Source organism: Leucopleurus acutus, assembly GCF_964270905.1.
Source record: "Leucopleurus acutus genome assembly, chromosome: 14".
Taxonomy (NCBI): Eukaryota; Metazoa; Chordata; class Mammalia; order Artiodactyla; family Delphinidae; genus Leucopleurus; species Leucopleurus acutus.
Genome location: NC_139156.1, coordinates 72,309,456 through 72,325,079, shown reverse-complemented (window position 1 = coordinate 72,325,079; position 15,624 = coordinate 72,309,456). Strand labels below are relative to the sequence as shown.

The window sequence follows — 15,624 nt, the reverse complement described above, 5'->3', positions numbered from 1 at the left end:
AGAAAGTAAGGAAAAAAAAAAAAAAAAAGAAGAAAGTAAGCACTTCAGTATGTGTGAAAGGCTCTAGAACTTTATTTGAAAACCTCTTTAAAATATTTTAAAATTACCCAAATGATTTGTATCATCATCACCAATTTCTGTCTGCTCATCAACGGCCCTCATACATCAAGCTCAACCTATTTACAAGTGGACACATCTTCTTCCCTTCTGTCCACCTGCAGACCTACTTCTTGCCTTGTAGTCCTAACTCTGGTCGATTTACTTTACACTTTGCCCAGTCCTCCAGTCCAATAGCTTTGACTGACTGACTTTACACTTCGCATCCAAAGGTCAAAGTCCCGTTGATTCTGTCTTGGAAAGGGCTTGCTCTCCTGCCACCCCTCGTTCAGACGCCGCCGTTTCGACTTGCGTAGATTACCGGCACCACCGCTTAGCCGTCTCCCTGTCACTCGCCTCCCCTTTGCTCCAGTCTACCTCCCGTGGTGCAGCCAGATGGGTTTCTTTCAAAAGCCCAGCTTTATGCAGAATTCTGGTAGGTTTAATTGAAATAAACCATTAAAAAAAATCGTATGCAATAATATTTGAGAGTAACCAAGAGTATTTTGGAAAAGTAGATTTGTGAGGGGGAATTTATAAGATTTGAAAACTTAACCTAGAAGTATCACAATAAAACAGATATAGAGAGAAATATAAGAATATAAGAAATAGATAATAATAGACAAATAGGTCAGGGGGACAAAAACAGAGAATCAAGAAATAGATTCAACTTTATCAGGACTTCTCTGGTGGCGCAGTGGTTAAGAATCTGCCTGCCAGTGCAGAGGACGTGGGTTCGAACCCTGGTCTTGGAAGTACCCACTTAGTTGCTTAGCAAAGCAACTAAGCCCGTGCGTCACAACTGCTGAGCCTGCGCTCTAGAGCCTGAGAGCCGCAACTACTGAAGCCCGTGCGCCTAGAGCCCGTGCTCCGCAACGAGAAGCAAGTGCACTGCAATGAAGAGTAGCCCCTGCTCACCACAACTAGAGAAATGCCCACGAAGACCCAACGTGCCCCAAATGAATAAATTTTTAAGAAGAGATTCAACTTTATATATGTGTATACATAAACACATATACATATATATAGTATATGTGTAAGTCATATATATCTACTTATATATATATTATGTATTTAGTATATTTAAATCAAAGTCATATTGAAACTTCAGTGGGGGAAAGATGGTTTATTTAAAGGACAGTGTTAACATAATCGAGCATCTATGTGGAAGAACAAAGCTAAATCACTATATATCTTATCATATATTAATACAAATTCCAGCTGGACAAGAGACTTAACTACTTAAAAAATTAAAATATTATCAAAAAAATCAAGAGAATACCTTTTAGCCTTCAATAGGAGAAACTTTCCTACTCAAAACTGGATACCCAGAGGCCTGAAAGTCAGTTCTGACTATATAAAAATGTAAACCTTTCTATGACAAGAATAATAAACTTGAATGACAAAAGGTAGACTGGGAAAGGTAATAGCCACACGTGACAAATGAAGAACTAATATGCTCAATATCAACGGCAGCTACAAGTTGATAAGATGACAGAGAAGCCAACGGAAACTAGCAAAATGTTATGAACAGGCGATTCACAGAAAACGGGCCAATAAACTTTATGTTACAGTATTCAAACTCGGTAATTTACGTGGAAATACCAGTTCCAACAAGATACAATCTCCTGCTACAAACAAGACACAATCTCCTGCTACAGAGAAAACTGGGGGAAAACAGATGCTTTTAGTCCTTGCCGGTGGGTGTGAATGGCAATAATCTTTTGACAGTGTAACTGGGCATCTTCTATTCAAAATGAAAACGCATCTACCCTTGGACCCAGCAATCCCATTCTCTGACGTCTTTCTTACAAAAGCACAGGCAAAGCGGCATTGCTTGTAATGACTAAAGCTTGAAAGAGCCTGCGTGCCCATCAGTAAGGGCTTGGTTAGATAGGTCATGGTTCATTCACACTCGCAGCACTCCTGCAACGAGTGACGAGGAGGATTCAGATTCGTCCATTTACCAAATATTTACTGAGGACCCACTATGTGCAGGCACTCGTCTAGTCACCAGGGATACAGCAGAGAGCAAACTAAAGTCACCGCTCACAGGGAGATTACATTCTAATGGGGGGAAGGGGGGAAGGGCACACACCACTGAGCACATAGGAAGAAAAAAAAAATCAAGGGGAGGAAATAGAATGTGACGGGGGGTGGGGGTGGGGAGGGTCAGGAAACACCTCTCTGAGGAGGTGACAGGAAAGGTGAGCTCGGAGGGAGGGAGGGAGCCAGGCAGGTAGTGGTTGACATGTATAAAGTCAGGAAGGAAGCACCAGGCAGAGCAACGTGCACAGTATGATCCTTTCTAGAGGAAAAGTGTAATCTGTATGTTTGTATATATATATTTTTAAATTTATTTATTTTAGGCTGCGTTGGGTCTTCGTTGCTGCGCACGGGCTTTCTCTAGTTGCGGCAAGCAGGGGCTACTCTTCGTTGCGGTGCGCGGGCTTCTCATTGTGGTGGCTTCTCTTGTTGTGGAGCACGGGCTCCTCATTGTGGTGGCTTCTCTTGTTGTGGAGCACGGGCTCTAGGCACTCAGGCTTCAGTAGTTGTAGCACGCGGGCTCAGTAGTTGTGGCACGCGGGCTCAGTAGTTGTGGCTCGTGGGCTCAGTAGTTGTGGCAAGCAGGCTCTAGAGTGCAGGCTCAGTAGTTGTGGCACACAGGCTTAGTTGCCCCGCGGCATGTGGGATCTTCCAGGACCAGGGCTCGAACTCGTGTCCCCAGCATTGGCAGGTGGATTCTTAACCACTGCACCACCAGGGAAGTCCCTGTTTGTATGTTTTTATAAGAGAAATTTGCAGAAGAAACCTTCTACGCTATTAACACTGGGAACTGGAGTTGGAGGTGAGAATAGGGTGGGAAATAAGATAGCATTACCTTTGGGTTTATGTAGCTGGGGTGGTTTTAGTTGCTACAAAACAAAGGGGAGATTTCCACACTTCAAGGAGGGGTGTTGGTTTTACTATTGTTGTTTGCTACTCACAGAAGCCTCTTTTCATTCCTCTGATACCTACAGCACATGCCTACCGTCCCTCCACTACGAACACGTTTGCCGCCTCTGTTAGACACAGGGCTGAGACAGCGGCATATTCCACACAGAAATGTGCAGAATGGTAAAATGGATGGTTAGCTAATTGGATCAGAGACATCTTCTCATTTTACAGATTAACCACCACCAAATTAATTGTCAACCAGGAGAGAAATAGTGTTCACCCCAGATCAAAAATGGAACTGGAATCTTGGTCCTTTTTGTTTTCTAACCATCTCCTTCCCCCCTGCTCTGTCAAAACCTAAATACTGAGTCTCTAGTGAAGGAAAAGAAAACAAAGGTAAAGAATTTAAAAAAAAACAAAAAAGCTAGTATAGAAAAACAGGAAGAAATCAAAGTTTGCTCAGGAAAATATTCTGGGGAAGTTTTCACCCATTCGCCAATTGATAAAGAATAAAAGTTTTCCATACAGAGCAGGTATTATTTCCTTTCCCATATCTGGCTTATTTTAAAAAGTCTGGGGCTTCCCTGGTGGCGCAGTGGTTGAGAATCTGCCTGCCAGTGCAGGGGACACGGGTTCGAGCCCTGGTCTGGGAAGATCCCACATGCCGCGGAGCAACTAGGCCCGTGAGCCACAACTACTGAGCCTGCGCGTCTGGAGCCTGTGCTCCGCAACAAGAGAGGCCGCGACAGTGAGAGGCCCGTGCACCGCGATGAAGAGTGGCCCCCGCTCGCCACCACTAGAGAAAGCCCTTGCACAGAAACGAAGACCCAACACAGCCAAAAATAAATAAATAAAATTTTAAATGTAGTGTCAAATCAGTTTATTAAAAAAAAAAAAAGTCTGAATTTCCGGAGTTCATAACCCATGCTGCAACTGAAAAAGTTCTGATAATTCGTTTAAATTGCTGTGCAACTCATCACCATCAGCTAAGTAGATACTTTTTTAATTTCAGCTGCAAACCTGTGATTATGTTCTCCTTTAGAAAAGACTTAGGACTCCACACAGTGCAAGCAGTTTACATGGACTCTGCCATGAAATTACACCCTTCAAAAGACAGATTTCCTAACTCTGCCTGTAACAAGCATGTATCCTGTGAGTATTAAGTTTACTCAAGATTATTTCTGGACCTACCGGTGGGAGTGAGGCATCTTTCGGAGGAACTGTGATAATGTGCACTTCTCAGCTGCTTGTGTGTGTGTTTGGGTGTGTGCACATACATCTGTGCGGAGTTAAGGTAGAGACAGATGTCTCACCCCTGGAAACTAACAGCAGTGGATTGGGAAGAACTACAGTTGGCGTAGTAGAGGTCGCTTGGCCACACTTATGCCATCTTACCTTGGATGAAGCATTAAGGCCACCCCCCACAGAAGGTGAGGGGATACCCCTCAGATGCAGCAGATGAGTGGTAAATGGAGAAGCTCAGATTTCTAAGTCCACACTGAATTTCTGACGTCTTTCAGGATTTGCCAGTGACTCAGGGACCCTCTGTGTTGTACTCTATTTTGAAGCTTTTAGCAATTCCTCTGTCACCATTAAAACTTGCATGATTATTGACCTTCAATGTGTATTTTAACGGGTACTTTAAAGATAAGGCTTAACCTAGTGGAATAGCTAACGTGTGGATATCAGGCATTGGCGTCTCCATGCCCCATTTTTTAAGTAGAATCATACACCTTCTTGAATTACTCATATTCCCAGGCCTCTGCATGATGAAATGGAGAAAAGATATGTTCCCTTAACCAGATTACATTCTGTATGTATGTCTACTTAAAATATTTTTAACTTTTTTCCTCTGAGAATAAAAGTTAATAGAAGTATAAAAATACTAATACTAAATATTGGTTTATAATCTTTTCAAGAGCTACAGTTGAAGGCTGGGCCATTACACTCTAGGATATCTGCACAAATAAGAAAGTAAATGATGTGGATAAGTAGGTAAATGTGAGGAGGGAAGAGGAAGAGGTGAAACCAGTAAAGTCACTACAGGATGCTTACGGCCTGGACGCCTCCCACAAGATTTTATTGGCTATCGTAGGACAGAGGTTAGATAAATTATGATATATTCATACTATGGTATACTGTGCTATATTGCTATTTGTAAACTAAAAAGGCGTATCAAAAAAAGTCAGATTTCCAGGCAAATAGGAATGAAGTTTGATCATGTAAAAACGAAAAACGCCACTGTTCTGTCCAGGACTGAATTTGATCGGAGTTTAAAATGGTCTGTTACTTAGACCAGAGAAGCAGGAAGATATTACCAAGCATCTTTGCTTTGTTTCCACCCTTTACATACAGAGATAAACTCAACCAAGTAATGCGCACCACAAACATGGTGCCTGGATCATATTCCTACCCACAGAGAACCTAGCTCCCAGAGGAGTGTGCCCCAGACTGGCCAGATCAGAAGCAACACCGGTGCTACCTATTAAAAGCAGAGATTCCTAGCCTTCTCTCATGGAGATTCTGAGTTGGTAGGCCAGGGGTGGAACCTGAAATTTCCATACTCAACTCAGGTGACTTTATGACTTGACACATTTGAGAAGCGAGGTCTTAGTAGACTCTCACCCTGTATCTGTCCTTAAAAATCCAGAACCCAAATTATTAAAAATATGACAACAGGATCCCATGAAAAACAACTCAAGGATGTTTCAATATGAGCAGAGGAGCTTATGGGGCAACAATAAATATCTACTAGTTTAAAATAGTTTTATTTTTAAAAGGATATACTAAACCACTCCATAGCTGTAGAATTAAAGGAGGCAAGGGCATAAAAAAATATTAAGAGCTTTTTACCTTTCAGGGTGATTCATAATGCGTAGACTATGAAAGAACCCTGGATCCCTCTCTCTTTCTCTCTTTTTAATTTGTTACTAGCAAAGTTTCCTCTCTCTCTCTCTCTCTCTCTCTCTCTCTCTCTCTCTCTCTCTCACACACACACACACACACACACACACACACACACACACACACACATCACAGGGAAAAGAGAGAGGTGAGTTCTGAAATAGGTTTGGCCAGGAAGAAGGTTAAAATTTACACTTACTGCATGTCTACTTTGTGGCGGGTCAATTACTATTTTGCCCACATAGCATTTTGGTAAAATAAGTGTCTGAAATTCAGAGAGGTTAAGTGACTTACCCAAACTGACTTAGCTGGTCTGCTTTAGAGCTGAGATTAGAACCTAAGACCAGGCTGGGGGAATGGATGAAATCACACAGACATGGACTCCAACCACCATTTAACACAGTGTCTTTGCAGACTAGCTGGCATGTGTGTAGTGGTTGATAAACGGATGAGTAATGGATGGATGTGCAAACACCCTGGTCCAAAAGGTGACATGACTTTGTATTGGCCCCACTCCAGGAGCACAAAGCTCTCATGATAGTGGCGCTTTCTGCTTCATAAGAAATGGAAGCTGATGTCCTGCAGCATTCTTGCCTCGCTGATGAATGATAAATGTCTTAAGTGCCTTGTAACTCCTTTAGTTTATTTGTAAAAGCTGGGACAGCGTTCTCTGTAACAGATTTTGCAACAGAGCAAGAAGGATCATAAAATGCTTTGCAAATATGAATGGGTGTGAAGGTCATTAATACAATGAATCCTAAATAACAGGATTGAAATCATGTTCCCACAAAATGAGTTTTTCTTAAAAGCATTCAAATGATCACAGTGATTAGTTCTGCCTCACTCTTACATGCAGTAAATGTCTTGATAACATGGTCCAATGGGGCCATGACTCTCTTTCCTGTATGGAATTTGTTTTCTGAAGGCTGTTTGTGATCTGGTCAGGTTTGAAGGAATACAACCTCGAGTTTTCACAAAGGATGATTTCTTTTTTTTTTTTTTTTTTTTTTGCGGTACGCGGGCCTCTCACTGTTGTGGCCTCTCCCGTTGCGGAGCACAGGCTCCGACATGCAGGCCCAGCGGCCATGGCTCACGGGCCCAGCTGCTCCGCGGCATGTGGGATCTTCCCGGACCGGGGCACGAACCCGCGTCCCCTGCATCGGCAGGCGGACTCTCAACCACTGCGCCACCAGGGAAGCCCAGGATGATGTCTCTATCTAGGGTTTCATTTCTGGTCATGTGAATGTTCTCTCAGCTTGCTCTTCTACGAATGGAGTATTTGATACTGAGCGGTGGGAAAAAACGGGAGTCTTAGAATGTCAGAATTCAAAACGGCATGCTAGCTAGTATGGGTCTGTGGAAAGTCTTTGTAGACAGGTACCTTCGGTTCAAATCCAGTTCTCAAACCAGTGAGCTTGGATCTTGGAGGAGTTCCTTAACGCTGAGCCCTATGTAACTTGTTTATAAGATCAGGATAAGAAAAGTTACCTCTGGGGTGGATATGACAAATAAATGATACAAATCCGCCAGCACAGATCTGTTGACATAATAATTTAGATTACGTATTCTTTCCAAGGTCATACAACCTTGGAGATAGAGGAGAGCCACAGAGCCAGTCTGTGGCAGATCTAAGGTTGGACTGTTTTTTGTTTTTTTTTTTTAAATCACACTGTCTCTGTTTTGCATCTCTACAAGTATATAAATCGGAACTGCTATCATTTTAATTTCATTCAGTTTTTAAGGGAAAATATCACCAATCATAGAAAATTAAGTAGCAGATAAATTGGGGGAAATGAAGGCAATAAAAGATAAATTTATAATATTTAACTCTGGCTGTAGAATATGTGGAACAGTAGAACAGTTGTAATATATTCACTGAAATATTTCAGAAAATTATAGACCTTCATTTCTTTGGAATTAAAGTTCAGCTCCACCTAAAATGCAACTTTTGGAACAAGCCCACCCTTGGATGTTACAGGAAAAAACCCTCAAATGATATACTTGACCCTTCTTCCTCAACATAAACACAGTAGGAAACTTTTCAATTTTTACTTTGAAATAATTAGATTCATGGAAAGTTGCAAAGACAGTACAGAAAGGTCCCATCATTTTAGTAATTTAACTCATATTCTTATTGAATTGTGGCATCTGCTATATGTGTGTCTGGATCAGCATTATTTTACATCTTTAACTACCCAAGATAGGGACCTTCTTTGTTATTCAGATTTGCACAAATAACTGAGTGCTAATGATGCAGAATGTCTGGAAACAATGATATACCTGTTTGTTTTCCCCTCCAGTTTTTGCAATCCGTATAATTGCTGACAATCATATATCTTAAAGTTATTTTTAGAAAACTAATTCCTAATCATTATGTGCCCTTCTCCGGCTTCCCAGACCTCCTCTCCCCATTTGTCTGTGGCATCTGTTCTTTTAGAAAGTTGCTTCCTGTCTTGGGTATGGGTCACCGAATTATTGAGGAAATGTATTGTCAAGAGTGGCAGCACATGCCGGGATACAACTCATTCATTTCTTCAACAAATTATGACGAAGTGACAACACTGCTAAGGGCTGTTATATTCATTGGGCATAATGACTGTCACCAGTCAGAGCCATTCCTTGCCCTCATGGACTTTACAGTCCACTAAGGAAGAGAGCAAAGTTCAAAACTGCTTGTTACAGAAGAAGACAGGCCAGGTGTGACAGAAGTATTTACCAAGTGTATCTAACTTAGACTGGGGTTTAGGGAAGGCTTCCTGGAAACAGAGAAGTGAGAAGAGGGTGTGCTTGGCCATGCTGGAATAATCATTCTAAGGTTTTCCTCCATGATTGCAGAAGCCCTGTATTCTTTGCATCTGCTTCTCCCTGTTATTTTCCAGAAAAATGTTCTTCCACATCTGCTTACTGCAATTAGCCCCCTTACAAACTTTCTTCAACCCTTCTTTTAACCATCGGTACTATATCCAGACAAGAAACAATTTATATAATCCTATCTTCAAAATCCGGATCGTATATAATGTCTTAAAGCCAAACACCATCAATCCGTAACCCGGCCTATGCAGCAAACACAGAAGCGCACTGAGCTCTAAGGGGCCTAGACCTGCCGTGTCTGGCACATCGGCCTCTATTCACATCGACACTAGAGGTGACGGAAGCTAACACCCGGTCTCTCAGACCCCTTCACTGTCCCTGGAGGGCACAGAGCCCCACTCTGTCTGACACATGGGACAGGGTGTCTCATGTCATTTTTTGACCCACTAATGTTTCATAAAGACATGTAATTGCAAGAAGTACATTACACAGACATATATAAAACCTGGCATTATTAATGTTCATCTGCTTCGGTCCCATTTTCATTTCCTGACTAGTAGCGGTAAGGGAACTGTTCTGGCCCAGTTAGGCACCGGGTGGGCATGGCTGAATCCAGTTAAAAGTAAGTTTTCTGGCAGTGGACTGAAAGCAGATTAGCATCTTGTTATGGTTTAATTAATAGTTTGGGGCTTTTTCGCTTTTTCTATTTTTTTCTTACACCCCAACCACAGTCCTGATTTGGTTAAGTTCAATTTTTCCTTTTTCCTCCAGAATTTTTCAAAATTGTTAATCGATTTCCCCAACAGATGGTGCTGTGTACAACGTGAAACTACATATTTCACTTTTCAGTGCTCAACTACTTCTATAAGCAGTTCTTAAGATCTCAAAGGAGGAAGGATTCTTCTACTAGTAAATAGCATATTCTTTTCCATGATGGCTTATCACAGGATATTGAATATGGTTCCATGTGCTACACAGTAGGACCTCATTGTTTATCTGTTCTATGTATAGTAGTCTGTATCTGCTAATCCCAAACTCCCAATCCAACCCTCCCCCGTCCCCGTTTTCCCCCCCCCCCGCCCCCGGCAGGCACAATTTTAAACATGTTGAATTGAACTTTGTGAGTTTAACTCAAGTAAGGTTTTAATTAAACTTACAAAGTGGATTCAATTTGGTGCATTTTAAAGATGACGTTTTTGTGGGGAGCAGAATGAGTATGTTTTTGTTTTGCGATATCTTTCTCTCCTGAGAAAACACGAACGAACAAGTGCTAGAACAAGATCTATGTCTGCTGCCAAAGAGAAAAGTTGCTCCTGCCACATGATACCTCAGTGGTAACAACAGGTTCTTCACACCCAGACCAACTGTCCTCTGTGTCATTCTAGCCTGTTATTTCAATAGAGCTGCTCTAACACACCTGCTTCATTAGCATAACCACTGATGCCTTTATCTCTGAGGTTGGTAATGCCACAAATAACTCTTGATTCCACCCTATTCTGCAATGACAGTTTTTCCTGAATACATGCCATGTCCTTTGGAGTCATACGAGAACTAGGAGGGTACCTTGATTCATAATGGAAAATTTAAGTAGCAGCTGACATTCATGTCACCTTTTGTTCCACACAAAGCACTTTCATAGGCATCCTTCATTTGAGAAGATACAGAGGCAAGGGAGTATTGTAGAAAAAAGACTAGATTTGGAGTCAGAAGTCTAGATTTTGGAAGTCTAGATCTGTCTGCTTACTATTTCCTGACTGGGTGGTAGTCATGGGGTAATCATCAACTGTGACCAGGGATTCCACTAGCCCTGGAGGTGTCCTCGTGGGATCTGGAAAAGCGTCCATGTGGAGTGGACACAGCCCTGTAGGCAACTAGAGAGTCGCTTTGAAAACATTAGATAAAGGTGCCCCTTTGTCCTGAAGGCCAGTGTCAGAGCAGATGGCTTGGAAAGTGGAAGAGGCAAGATGTCTGCCCCCCTCGCTCTCCTGCACAGCTGTACGTGGCAGCCGTGGCTATGGCTAACTTTGAGAGTGGTTCTCATGTGTCAGACATCATGCTGAGAAATTCACACATATTAGCTCATCTATTTCCCATTAGTTCTCTATGAGCTTAGAGAGATCAAGGGCTTTCTTGGAGTCGCACAGCTAGTAAGCCATGGAGCCAGGATGGGAATTCCAGTCCGTGTGACATCCACAGGTCGTGATCCTCACGACCACACCACGTTGGGCAAACTATCCTCCTCCCTGGACTTGTCTTTCCCTGGAGTTACAATTTGTTCTTTTGTTTTTGGCGGTACGCGGGCCTCTCACTGCTGTGGCCTCTCCCGTTGCGGAGCACAGGCTCCGGACGCGCAGGCGCAGCGGCCATGGCTCACGGGCCCAGCCGCTCCGCGGCATGTGGGATCTTCCCGGACCAAGGGCACGAACCCGTGTCCCCTGCATCGGCAGGCGGACTCGCAACCACTGCGCCACCAGGGAAGCCCTGGAGTTACAATTTGATTGTGCACATGGCAAGGCTTTGCAAGTTTTAAAATACTGTAGAACCATAATCTAATCTTTACAATTGTGTTGTTCAGTAAAAAAATCACTGATCAAAATACTGGCTAAGATGCTTTCTAAACACTTGGGTTTTAAGATTTTCAGAGAAGACGGTGCAACAGGACTAGTTATAAAAGTAGAATACAGATTACTTATAAAGTAACACATTAGTTCATTTATGGAAAAGAGGGTTAAAATGAGACATTCATAATAAGACAGGTATTATCAAGGGTCACTTGCTATAAATGGCAGATAAGGCTTAATTGTTATGAACTGGGTAAACCAATAGGGTAAGTAAAATAATAGTAGAATGATTTATTTCTCTTTTTCTTTAAGGAAGTCTTGAGTGATCTGGTCACTTTTTTTTTATTTTATGTACTATTTTTATCTTGCTAATTAACAGCTATCCAGGGGCACAGAGTGGTGAGGGTAGAAATAACATGAAACCTCCTAAACCATGCTTATGCTTCTCTCCCCACAAGAAGTTTGACTAGTTGGACCTTGAAGGAAAAGGGTTGGATTTTTAGAGACAGATTGATTTTTATTTTTGCCTGTCTGCTTTTAGAGGAGGGATGTTCCAATAAGAGCTAAGGTTCTCTGGGGACAGGACAAGAGTGGTGGTTAGTGGTGCTTGAGCTTGGCGTGAAATCTGATTAATTGAGCTTCAGTTATAAAATGTGTGTCTTGACTCCTTCATTATCATTGCTTTTATAGATTTAATATATGAAGAAAACCATGGTGCCTTGAAAATTTAGTCCTCAGTTTTCCTTTTGTGGCCTCCAGTGCTTGATTCTTTAAACTTGGAAGTATTTGCATTTCCTTTTTTTTTTTTTTTTGTTTTTTTTTTTTTTTTTTAGTGGTACGCGGGCCTCTCACTGTTGTGGCCTCTCCCGTTGCGGAGCACAGGCTCCGGACGCGCAGGCTCAGCGGCCATGGCTCAGGGGCCCAGTCACTCCGCGGCATGTGGGATCTTCCCAGAACGGGGCACGAACTCGTGTCCCCTGCATCGGCAGGCGGACTCTCAACCACTGCGCCACCAGGGAAGCCCGCATTTCCTTTTAATTGTCTAAAATGGAACCAAACTTTATCTGGTCTTAAAAAATGCAGCAAAGAAACTCTATCCACTATTTCCAAGATAACATGTAGAATCCAGGATAGGGCTATATCATCATTTCTTTAAAACATCGGACAGATGCCCCTAGTGTGGCAGTGTTTGGGGCGTCATTTGTCTAAGCAAAGATAGGACTAACTTCCTATTTGAAAACTGGCTTATTAAAAACAAAATGAAAGAAAAAAACCCAAAAAAACAAAAAACAAAAAAACCCCAAATAAAGACATGTCAGTATGAAATCATGGAAATCCATTCCATAAATAAACCTTAAAATTAAAAAAAAAATCTGCCTGTGCCTGATACTATCATCTGTGCTCAAAAATGAAGAACATATTATTAGAATGCAGTGTTTTTGTCAGAACTGCGGTGTCTAATGAGGTGGCCACTGGCCACAGGTGACTATTTGAAATTAATTATACAAAATTAAAAATTACCTTCCTCGCTTGCCCTAGTCACATTTCAAGTGCTCAAGAGTCTCCGGTGACCAGTGATGGCTGTTGGACCACACAGGTATGGAATATTTCCATCACCATAGAAAGTGCTATTGGACAACACTCTCTTAGAATATTCAGTATTCTTCCTAAAACATTAATGAAGTCTGGGGGAGAAGAAACAGACTAACAAGAGCTTTCTTCCAGACAGCTATATATTATTTTTTTAATTTGAATTTTATTTTATTCATTTATTTTTATGCAGCAGGTTCTTATTAGTTATCTATTTTGTACATATTAGTGTATATATGTCAATCCCAATCTCCCAGTTCATCCCCCCACCCCCCCCAGAGCTATATATTATCATGAGGTTCCTCCTTCTGCCTACACTCCAGGATTGGGTGAGTGTCCGAATCAGCACTGTGCCCGATACTGGTGACTCAAAAGCGATTAAGACGCATACTCTGCCCTCAGCTACTTACAATATCAAGGTAGCTATTGGTTAAAAAAAAAAAAATCCTTGTGGAGAGGATGCTGCATTAAAAAACTAGTAATCTACAATAGTATTTAAGAAATACTGGATACATGAAAATATCTTTATACCTTATTTTCCTTAAAACGGGAAAAAAAAACCTATCCTCTGGAAAATCCATTTATCTTATTCTATTTTTTATTCTCAATCGTCCATATTCTTTTACTCTTTTCAGAATGCGAATTCAGTTCTTTCCCTTAGGATTTATTCATTTTAAAACTTTTGATTATGTTTTCTTATAAATTTCCTTATAAAAAAACTATATTTCATGCTTTATAATAAATTAAGGTAATAACAATTAGAAATCTAAATTGCCAGTGAAAGTTCCCATCCATCAGAAATTATCTGAAGTTGTGAATGGTACGGGATATACATGTCAGTATTATGTATAAACATTTCATGTATACTCATTACATGTATAACATTTAAAATGACTCTTCTGGATCTTGAAATCTAGAGGTTTGTAGGAATTTTCTTCTTTAGGTTTATTTTCTTCTCCACAGGACACACATTTCTAAAGGAAGTGGGATAGTTAAAAGTTTTTGAGAACAGGTAGAACGAGATTTCAGCCCCTGTGCTGCTACTGAGTTGGGGGTAACCTTTTGACTTGTTTGAACTTCAGTTCCCCCATCTATAAAGTGGGATTAAAACTACCTACTTCGCAGTACTATGCTTTCATTTTAAATTTCCATACATAGAGGCATTTATCAGTGCCTCACGAATGCTAGACTCTCAGCAATGATTAGGTTCCCCCTACCCTGATGTAAAGACATCTTTAGATTCTTGGTTGGCTGTGATTCGCTGTGTCTTATACAATACCTTTGGCATGACAATTTTTTCTATGGAATGAATGTAATAGTGGATATTTATCAAGGCTTAGTTTGTAACAAGGGCTGTATCTGAAAAGCGCCTCACATAATGACTTTATTTCTTCTCAACAGCAACCCTATGAAGTGAGGAAGGTAATCTCCATTTTATAGAAGTAACAGAGGTTCACGGGGATCCAACAGCTTGTCCGAGGTCGTCCCTCAAACACCCTCGAGTCTGTCTAGCTCCTTTGTCCACACTTCACAACCAGTAGAGACTATGCTAGATGCATTCCAAAAGCTAGTGAGCTAAATGCTAAGAGAGTGAATTTTATGGTATGTGAATAATTTCTCCAGTAAAGCTGTTATATAAAACAGTTGCTGGGCTTCCCTGGTGGCGCAGTGGTTGAGAGTCCGCCTGCCGATGCAGGGGACACGGGTTCGAGCCCTGGTCTGGGAAGATCCCACATGCCGCGGAGCAACTGGGCCCGTGAGCCACAATTACTGAGCCTGCGCCGAGCCTGTGCTCCGCAACAAGAGAGGCCGCGATAGTGAGAGGCCCACGCACCGCGCACCGCGATGAAGAGTGGCCCCCGCTTGCCACAACTAGAGAAAGCCCTCGCACAGAAACAAAGACCCAACACAGCCATAAATAAATAAAATAAAAACAAAACCAAAAAACAGTTGCTGGATTTGTAGTGATTAGCAAGTCAGTATAAAGATTAGCTTTATTTTATGATGAGCCCGCTCTCTCTCTCTCTCTCTCTCTCTCTCTGTTTTTTTTTACATTTTTAAAGGAAAACGCTCCACCAAGTACCCACTCTGAAAACAAGTCTATTCCCAATATCTACCAAGAAAAACTGCTACGACTCTAAGGGTCAGACAGCCTGAAGAAGGTGTGTATGAGAGAGTGACATGCTCGCTATAGGCCAGTCTTACCAGGTCAAAGAATAAGACACTGGAAGCACCACAGACTCCCCAGTCATTAGCCTGAAACCTATTTTTTTAAAAAACTGATTAGAACACGGGAGAAATTAAAAATCCGTAAGAGTACTGAAATAATCGGCGAGAAGACTGAGATGAAAGAAGGGGCACGAAAATAATGATTCCAAAAATAAAAAGTGAACATATTTTCCTAAAAATACTCTGCATGCTTTGCATACCTTGCATTATTGTTTCACTCCCTCCTTACACATTTTTGACTTAGAAAACTTTCTTAAGCTTTGGAAAGATTGATACAGTTGATTTAAGACAGAGAAATATCAGAAGGTTTATACATTAATATGGGGGGGCGGAGTTTGTTAGATTAAATGGAACTTCATGCCTTAGACGCAGAAAACAATAAATGCTGAGGAACCCGATTCCCAGTTTAAAATACAAACGTGTGAAATTCAAGTACTGTTTCCTTTAGTCTAGCCATTCCTTTGATTTCTTCCTGCAGACATTCAGAGAAACAGGG

At 41.5% G+C, this 15,624-nt stretch overlaps 1 protein-coding gene across 1 annotated transcript in view; it reads right to left on the bottom strand.

The window, feature by feature from the left end:
• The window catches only part of ANK3 (ankyrin 3), a 333,291-nt gene that overhangs the window by 59,050 nt on the left and 258,617 nt on the right, over window positions 1–15,624 (bottom strand). The gene's annotated exons all lie outside the window — the stretch shown is intronic.